The sequence below is a fragment of the Octodon degus genome, unplaced genomic scaffold, assembly GCF_000260255.1.
Source record: "Octodon degus isolate 3935 unplaced genomic scaffold, OctDeg1.0 scaffold00009, whole genome shotgun sequence".
Lineage (NCBI taxonomy): Eukaryota > Metazoa > Chordata > Mammalia > Rodentia > Octodontidae > Octodon > Octodon degus.
This window is the reverse complement of record NW_004524585.1, coordinates 22,477,042-22,486,002: the sequence shown is the minus strand read 5'-3', so window position 1 is coordinate 22,486,002 and position 8,961 is coordinate 22,477,042. Positions and strand designations below refer to the sequence as shown.

Sequence of the window (8,961 nt, the reverse complement as noted above, 5' to 3'; positions counted from 1 at the left end):
TTATTTAAAAAACAAAAATAAATTATTGAGATTTCAGCATTTTTTTGTTAATTACTTGTTTCTTTTCTTTTTAATACTCTACTATTGGGGCCGGGGAGATGGCTCAGTAGAATAAGCGCTTCTCTGGCAAGCACAAGTGCCTGAGTTCAATGCCCGGTTCCTCAAAAAAAAATATGCTACTATTGTCTGTTTTGACAAAGTATTAAATATTTCCCACATAAAAGTATACAGGTTTCTAATCTTAATTTTTTTTGGGGGGGCCTGGGGGAGGGACTACCGGAGGTTGAACTCGGGACCTTGCACTGATCAGACAGGTTCTCATGCCACTGAACCATATCCCAGGTGATGTAATCTTAATTTTGAATGTGTAATTAATCATAAACTGTTCTAACAAAGCCTTCATTATTCCACATCCTAGTCATCATTCTAAGAATAACAAGGTGACTGGTAGTATTTATCATTACCCCGACTTAATATTTTCTTTCCAATTTTATATGAAGAATAATAAAAAGGGATTAAATGTGATATGCATGAACTTCCTATAATGAATGTACTCATTACATATTGCAATCATGTACTACTAAGGCATTTACAAAATTTAAGAATATTTTTTCTTAGCAGTCTGGGTACATAGCTCAGTATAGCACTTGCCTACCCTGCACAAACCTGGGTTCAATCCCTAGTGCTTCAAATCAAACACATAGAGATTTTTTTCTGTACAAATTAACAAGTCATTTTTCTGTATGTAATTAAATTTACCAAAATGTTTGATCACTTGCCGTGTGAACCATATTTTCTGTCCCCTTTGCCTTCTGTTCATTTTGCATCTTACAAAGTTAACAGAAGTATGTGTATTCTAGGCTCTTTTAGACTAACAAGTCAGAAAATGTCACACATTTGATTTGTAGCTTTGAAACAAACTTAAAATTTGAAAAGTATTTTCTATATATGCATTTCAAATATTCCATTGCATTCTACAGCTTATCAGCTTAAGTTATTTTTCTTTCTGTTTCAGGGCAACTGTCCCCTGGCTTTAATTTTTTTACAGTGACATTTTGTTGTTTGACTATTTCATTTCTACAGTTGATATTAGCCAAAAGGCTGAGAAGTAATGACTATTTTACTTCTAGATTGATTCATAGATGCTTGGAAAAACTTATAATCAACAAAACAAGTTTTACATATATATATATGTAACAAATAATATTTTATTTTTTTTAACTGAATTAAGATGTTTATTGCATACTATTTTTGGTGGAAAAAATGTAACATCATTTAGCACAACCGTGTGAAATACACAAAGCATAACTGTTGAAGAAGCATTTTTCTACTCCTATTCCACTTCTGAGGACCAAATCATGAACTGCTCCACTGTAACTGTCTTGCAACAGTTGGTCACCATGTTGAACATTCTTAATTTTCTCCTCTCAGTATAGGCAGCAATTCACCATTTTCTTTCAGTTCCTTAACAATATCCAATCCTCCAACGAGCTCCCCTTTCACATACAGCTGAGGATATGTTGGCCAGTTGGAGTACACTTTCAGTCCTTGCCGAACTTCTTCATCTTCCAATATATCAAATGTTTCAAATTCAACACTGGTACTATTCAGTATTTCCAGAATTTGTTTGCTAAATCCACATTTTGCCTCCTGTTTGTTTCCTTTCATAAAGAGCATCACTGAAGCTTTATTTGTCAGCACTTTGAGCCTTTCTTCTAATTTGGGAGCTTTGGGACAAATTGTATCTAGTTCTTGAGATGCTTCTAGCTCCTTAATTATGTCAAGTCCTCCTATAAGCTCCCCGGAAACATAAAGCTGAGGATAGGTGGGCCAATTGGAATAGGTTTTTAGCTCCTGCCGAACTTCTTCATCTGAGAAGATATCAAAACTGCTAAACTGAATATTATGCTTATGGAGAATTTCCACCATCTGCTTGCTGAAACCACAGCGTGGTTCTTGAGGAGTTCCTTTCATGAACAACATGCATGGGGCAGCATTTATTAACTTCTTCAGGCGAAGGTTAAGATCTTCTTTAATACACTCATTAGCACTGGGTGGGAAGGAGCTGCTAGAAGCATGTCGTTGAACTTTTTTGGTCAACTCTGGGGCATGTGCTCCATCTAATCGGTCGATTTTCTGAGAATTCTTGAAAAACAGAAAGGTGGGAACAGAACTAATTTCATATTTTTCAGATACTTCTGGAACTGCTTCAGCTTCCAACTTCACAAATGAAACTTGAGGGTGTTCCTTAGCCAACTCGGCCATTACATCATTCATTTGCACACACTGTGGAGCCCATGGCGCCCAGAAATGGACCACGAGGAGGGACTTGGCTTTGAGGCGCAGATGCTCCTCAAACTGCTGGGCCGAGCCGACCTCCACCACCGTTGCCACCGCCTCAGCCACCCCCGCCGCCATGCTGCAGCTGCCAGACAGACAAATAATATTTTAAAACACCTAGAAAGTATAAACAACAAGAAGAAAAAGTCATCCATTATCCTATTACTGTAATCAACTATCACTGTGAATTATCCTTGTCCTGTCTTGGCTGTACATTTACTTGTTACTTATTTGTTATATTTACTTATTATTCAGAGATTTTTTAATCTTATGACTACTTTCCTTAGCTTAGGAAAATATTAATCCCAATCTCACCGAATACTGCTCTTCATCATTCTCCCCATCCTCCTCCTCTCTGCTCACTTCCTTATTTGCCTTTTTCCTTTCTTCCCTCTCTTTTGATTCTCTTTCTTCCATACTTCTTTCTAGGTCTGTTCATGAAGAATATCTTCTAATTTCCTGGTGTTTTCCTGTACATTTTATTCAGTCTATTATTATACTAGAGGCTGTTTCCAAAGACGATCACAGCGCTGCCTTCTGTGCCACGGGATTCTTGCAGTTGTACTTTATCATTCAGGTCAGAAAGCACCTGAGCCTGAGGCCCTCGTCATGAGCCTAGGTCAGTCCTAGAGTCTATGTATTGCTGGGCTGTGGCAGAACTGGCTCTGTGTTCATTCCAGGCCTTAAAGCCTTCTGTTTTTTTCTCTTTCAAGCAAGCCAGCTCTTGGGTCTCAAAGAAGCACAGCTGCAGTGAATAAGACGTCATATGGAAGGGTAAAGCTGCACACAAAACTCCAAGGCACATAGAAGCAGAGCTTTGGGACCTTCCAACTTGGAAGACTACATTGAGATTCGCCCAAGTGAGCACTGACTGCCCCAGGCCCTGGCCCAGCCCCAGAGGGCTACTCCTGTCTAAAGTGCTATATTATGTGACAGTGACTTATACTAAATAAATAAACTTGAAATAGATATAATTACATGGGATTGCAGTGATTATGCTTCACTTCTAAAGTGCATAATCAAATGCATTTCTTTATACATTTTTCATATTGTATTTACCCTTTAAAAGTGGAAGCTGCCTCATTGACCTCCTGGATGACTCTAAGCACACTTAGCGTACATTTTTTTCATGTAGAGCATGCTCCTGCTTTGCACATGGGGTTGTTCTTTTGGTCTCTCCATTTGGCACTCCTTCCACTTTTGAGCACATTATCATATTAGAGGGGTGCTGCTTCAGCAGATACTCTAGACTTCACTGATTTCATCACAGAGCAGAAGACGGTCTGGTTCAATTCCTGTTTCTATGGCTGTGTCTGCTCCTCTTTCAATATTCATGGTAGGATGGAAAAAAATTAACTTTAAACCAAAATTAAAGCTAAGGACTTCTATCCTTTAGAGGGGGATAGGGTAAAAGGAGCCATGTGGTATAAGTTGTGTTATAGAAAAAAAATCCCCTTGTATAGGACAACATTCTAACCTTACAGACAGATAAGACTGCTGCTGAGAGGCATCGTAAAAGGTGTGGACGTCTAAACCAGCTTGCAGAATCACAGGAAGAGACATGAGGCATGCCAAAGGCCTTTGGGCAAGAGAAGTCTCAGCTGTCTGGCAAGGAGCTAGAATGTGCAGGGAAACTGCCCCTGTTCTCTTGCTTTAATGTGAAAACTTCAGCCAAATCAGCCGTCGTAAAAATATCTCTGGTGTGTGTTCTGAAAAATGCCAAGGCAAAGAGGTTGAGTTCTTTAAGTCCATCCCAATTTGTCACAGAGAATAGGCAAGAGGAAAGAAGTGAGATGCAAGACATATGAAATGTTGAGAAAATGAGCAACTTAGGACTGGAAGGTACAAAGGAATACTGACTCCCAGGGCTCAGTTGTTTAAGAGGATCTATGGCTTCCCATAGGATGAGACATTGAAGCAATTTTGTTTGAGTCAAAAAGATAATAGCTTCCCCTTAAATCTGAGTTATATATGAAAAGAGTTCCCAGTCCTAGGAGAATGTTAGATGCGCCTATGGAGCCACGGATAAAAATTCTACATATGGGTTTGTACAACAGAACATTTGAATCAGAACCTCTGGGCTTGGGACTCAGGCATCATTAGAATTTAAAGCTTTCCTGGCAATTCCATTGTGCTCTCGGGAGTGAGAAACACTGGTTTAAGATATTGAAGAATCTTCAAGAAAATTTTCCTTTGAATAATCAAAACGAGAAAGTAAATCAGATATTCTTAGAGATTGGAAAAAGTAACATTCACTGAAAGGCACAAGGACATGATTCAGTTCTGCAGTAGTATCAAATGCATAAAAATCATAAAAGAGGCTTTCAAGTTTGGCTAATGTAAGGACACCATTTTGCTTTTTAAAGGAAAAATAAAAAGGTTTGAAGATCAAATGGGAAGGAGAAGAAGAAGTAAATTTAGAGCACTTTTTAAAAGATATATATAATAATGGAACATGAGGAAAGAAAGAAAGAAAGAAAGAAAGAAAGAAAGAAAGAAAGAAAGAAAGAAAGAAAGAAAGAAAGAAAGAAAGAACAAGCCAGAGGCTATAACAGGGAAAGAGCATCCAAATACCTAAGAAGCACAAATCCTGGGGAGAGTCTTTAATAAATAAAAAACAACATGAATAACAACACTCAGGCTCTGTCTCACTCCACACTTATTTTTAACATTTATAAAATAAATGAAAGAGTTGAAAATTATGTTTCAAGAATGAAAAACACTGTCTTACTTTTCTCTGTAAAAGGAAGAAAAAGGCTTTAGACCAAAAATTATAGCATAAAATGTATTCAGCTTTGCTTTAATCAACTATTACTTATAAATGACAATGGTATGTATGGTGCAGTTGAAACTACAAGTTTCATAATATGGAATAATCAATAATAATAATATTTTAAAAGCAAGTAAGCAATTTATACCAATCTCTTGAGTTTCTGGACTTAGAGTGTTTCTTTATGAAATCTAAAAAGCTTATTAAGATAATTGTAGCGCTGTTTATAATCAGAAGAAATGACCAGCAGAAGACCATCGTCAAGCCCGGGCTCTGGCTAAACACGAGTTCTTCTTCTTGGAAATCAACTTCTGTGACTTGATCCTAGTTCTTTCCGGATTCCAGTCTGAATCTCGGGTTAAGCAAGAGTGCCTGCTCTCTCCAGCTGAGTCCCAGGGCACCCGTGGGCTGTGAGGGAAATGACGGGGGGGGGGGGGCAGGGGGGATGGTAGAAATGACAGCAGCTATTTCCACATGAGGGTATGTGTTGGAGTATCAATCGAGGATTTATCCACAGCCATTCTTCAATCAACATAAATAAAACATCACCCTTTCAAATGGCATGTTTGTATTTCACAAGTGGTTATTCCTGCCTCCACAAAGCGCCTCTGAGCTTTCTGCTCCCCAGGACCACCTGGATCTTGCCTACCCAGAACAACTTTTCTATTTCCTTCTGCCATGACTATCATTGTACTTCCATTTCTTACTGTCCTCTGTAACATTTTATTAAAAAAGTGGAAGAGACACTGGGGAAGGACAACCATTCCTAGCACACCCTGGAGAAAGGACATTCAAGGGTTTTGAGAAGAGGCCCTGAGGTGAACCCAGTGAGTAGTCAGGGCTGTGGGAAGCCTTTGCCTATGGACTAGGAGAATTCCTGGTGTACTGAATCATGCATGAGTGGTGCCAGCCTCTTGGGGTGGAAGTGTAGCAGACTCTGACCTTATAGGAGATATTCTGCAGTCAGTAATTAAGGAAACTTCCTTGAAGATCAATTATCAAAAGTAAAGTAATTTGATATTTGACAGAGCCACTCTTAAATATAAATTAATAGAATTTCAGAATACAACTACTGTCCATGATATCTGAGACCATATTTTATGGACAATGACAACATGTACATTTTAGAACAGCCTCTGCTTCTGAGATTTACAATATCTTGTAAATTCATTTTCATTAGCAATGTTCTGGGTGTTCCACACAACTTGTCTTCCGTGGTCTTCTCACATAACACCATAATGCAAGCATTTATGTTCTTCTTTACAGGAGAGTTGATAGATGTGTCGAATGTTTCACTCAAGGCCAGGTAATTAATAGCAGAGCTAAAATTTTGATCACAGATCTACTGGGCCCCAAATAGTTGGCTCAGAACCATTTGCCTTCTTTCATTAAATGTCACATTAATTTTCTGCATGTTAAAAAGAGAACACAATTATATAAGAAGGGACATTTTCAATAGTTTGCACAAGAAGAATTCAACTCCATGCAACACAAAGCAGTGAGATTACTGAGAAGTTAAAGGAAAGCTGAAGACAGCTGTTGTTGAAAATAGGGCTACAGAGAAAGTACACCACGTCATCATGCCCTGAGGTGTATCGGGGCAGGGCACTGCAGTACAGTTATTCTATTTTAAGATTAACAGGTTATATGCTATACCTTAATTTTAGTTCAAGAAATGACTTTGGGATTATTAGACTGAATTTATGAATTTGACACAAGAGCTCAAAATAAGAGAACCACTTTACTGGAAGACATCAACAATAGCAAAGAATCCTTTTTATCCTGTGAATGATAGGAGCACATGGCAGGAGAAATTTAAAATGCTGATGATTGTGAAGTGGGAAAAAGAATAAACTGCAAAATATTCATAAGGAAAATGGATTTATGACCAGAAAAATAAGAAAGTTCTTTATTTTATACATATTATTGCTAAATTCCAGTTCTGTAGTCAACACAGCCAGGTGCAATGTAGATAAACAAGATAAGGGCACCTTATATCCCTTCTGAGAGCGTTAAATAGAATTAGGGGTGTGGGAGAGCTTCTGGCTACTCTGCGCCGGCCTCAACCTGCCGGTCCAACCCCAGGCACAGCATGGGTGAGACCCTCTTCCACCCCCTGGGACTCCTCCCACCACTCTGCAGCACCCCCCAACCACCTGCTGAGTGAGAATTTCTGCCGCTTTCTGGGGACCCCCCAGATCCAGTCCTAGCCCAGGCCTTGGTGAGTCTGTGGGAGAGCTTCCAGCGGAACCTGCCATCCGAGCCCAGGCGCAGCACGGGTGAGACCCTCTTCCACCCCCTTGAAACACCCCCACCACCACTCTGCAGTACCCCCCAACCTGCCTGCACAGTGAGAACTTCTGCTGCATGCTGGGGACCTCCAGATCCAGTGCTAGCCCAGGACTGGTGAGTGTGTGGGAGAACTGCCTCTCCCCCCAACTCCAACTTGTCCCCTACAGACTCAGTTCAAGCCTGGCATATAGGCCTGGGGTGAAACCCTGAAGCTGCAATCCTTGCAGAGAGAGTAGGGGACAGAACCACCCAGCTAGTCCAGGAGCAGAACATTGTGCCAGAGGGGCACAGCAGGTTCACTCCCAAGGACGGCAGCAGGAAGGAGCAGAGCACAGCAGCCAGACCCAAGCCAGGCACAGCTAGATAAATCCAAACTTTGTAGACCTGCACCTGAATTTCAGGAGGTGCTAAGGTTATAACTGCAACAAAGATCTATAATAAAGGTCAGAAGACAGTGCTACACAAAATGACAATGAGAAGGAGCAAAATGCAATCTCAGACCCCAAGCCTACCCATAACAAGTGCAGAGGATACTAACACAGAACAAACTGGGAACCACATAGCTGAAATCAATGAATCAACAGCTTCTGAAATAAACAAACAACTGCAGAAAGGTATAGAGGAACTTGGATTAGAAATGAAAAAAGATATCCCTGAATTAATAGCATCTGCAGTAAATAATCAAATGCAGAAACATATGGAAGAAACCAATGCCCACCTAGAACAAGTGCAGAGGACACTAGCTCAGCTCAAATGTATGAATTGAGAGGGTCAATAGTAAATAAGCAACAGCAGAAAGTTATAGAGGAACTCAGAGCAGAATTCTTTTCTACTAGCTCAGCTCAAATGTATGAATTGAGAGGGTCAATAGTAAATAAGCAACAGCAGAAAGTTATAGAGGAACTCAGAGCGTAATTCTTTTCTGAAATAAAAAAAGAATTCTCTAAACTCATAGCATCTGAAGTAAAGAATCAACTACAGAAACATAGAAAGAAAACCAATATGAAAAAACACTGCAGTAAAAGAATTTATAACTGCTTCTAAAGAAGACACTGATTAAAAAAAAAAAGAGGAGATTAGAAAAATGGTGGATTCCCTGAATGAGCAATACAGGAAAGAAATAGATCACATGAAACAGAGTCAAAGACATATAGAGGAACTTAAAATCTCAATCACAAGCTTGCAAAACCATTTGAGTGAAAGTGAAGATAGAGTTTCAGATCTTGAAGTCGCTGGTGCAGCTAGTGAAAAGGTAAGGAAGGATCTCTTAAAAACAACTAGGATGCAGGAAAAAATAATTCATCACTTGCAAGACAATGCAAAGAAGAACACTATGAGACTAATAGGCATCAATGAGAAAGAAGGAGTCAATACAAATGACATCAAAAAATATGGACAGAAGTAATAGCAGAAAACTTTCCAAATATGAGGAAACAATCTGATATTCAGGCAACTAAAGCATACAGAACATCAAGTAACCTCAACCCAATTAAAAACACACCAAGATATATAATAGACAAGATCCCAGAGATCCAGCACAAGAATAATATACTGAAAGC

At 39.3% G+C, this 8,961-nt stretch overlaps 1 pseudogene; it reads right to left on the bottom strand.

Moving 5' to 3' along the window:
- Positions 1–1,327: 1,327 nt before the first annotated feature.
- LOC101565549 lies at positions 1,328–2,419 on the bottom strand (annotated as a pseudogene).
- Between the last annotated feature and the right edge of the window lie 6,542 nt (positions 2,420–8,961).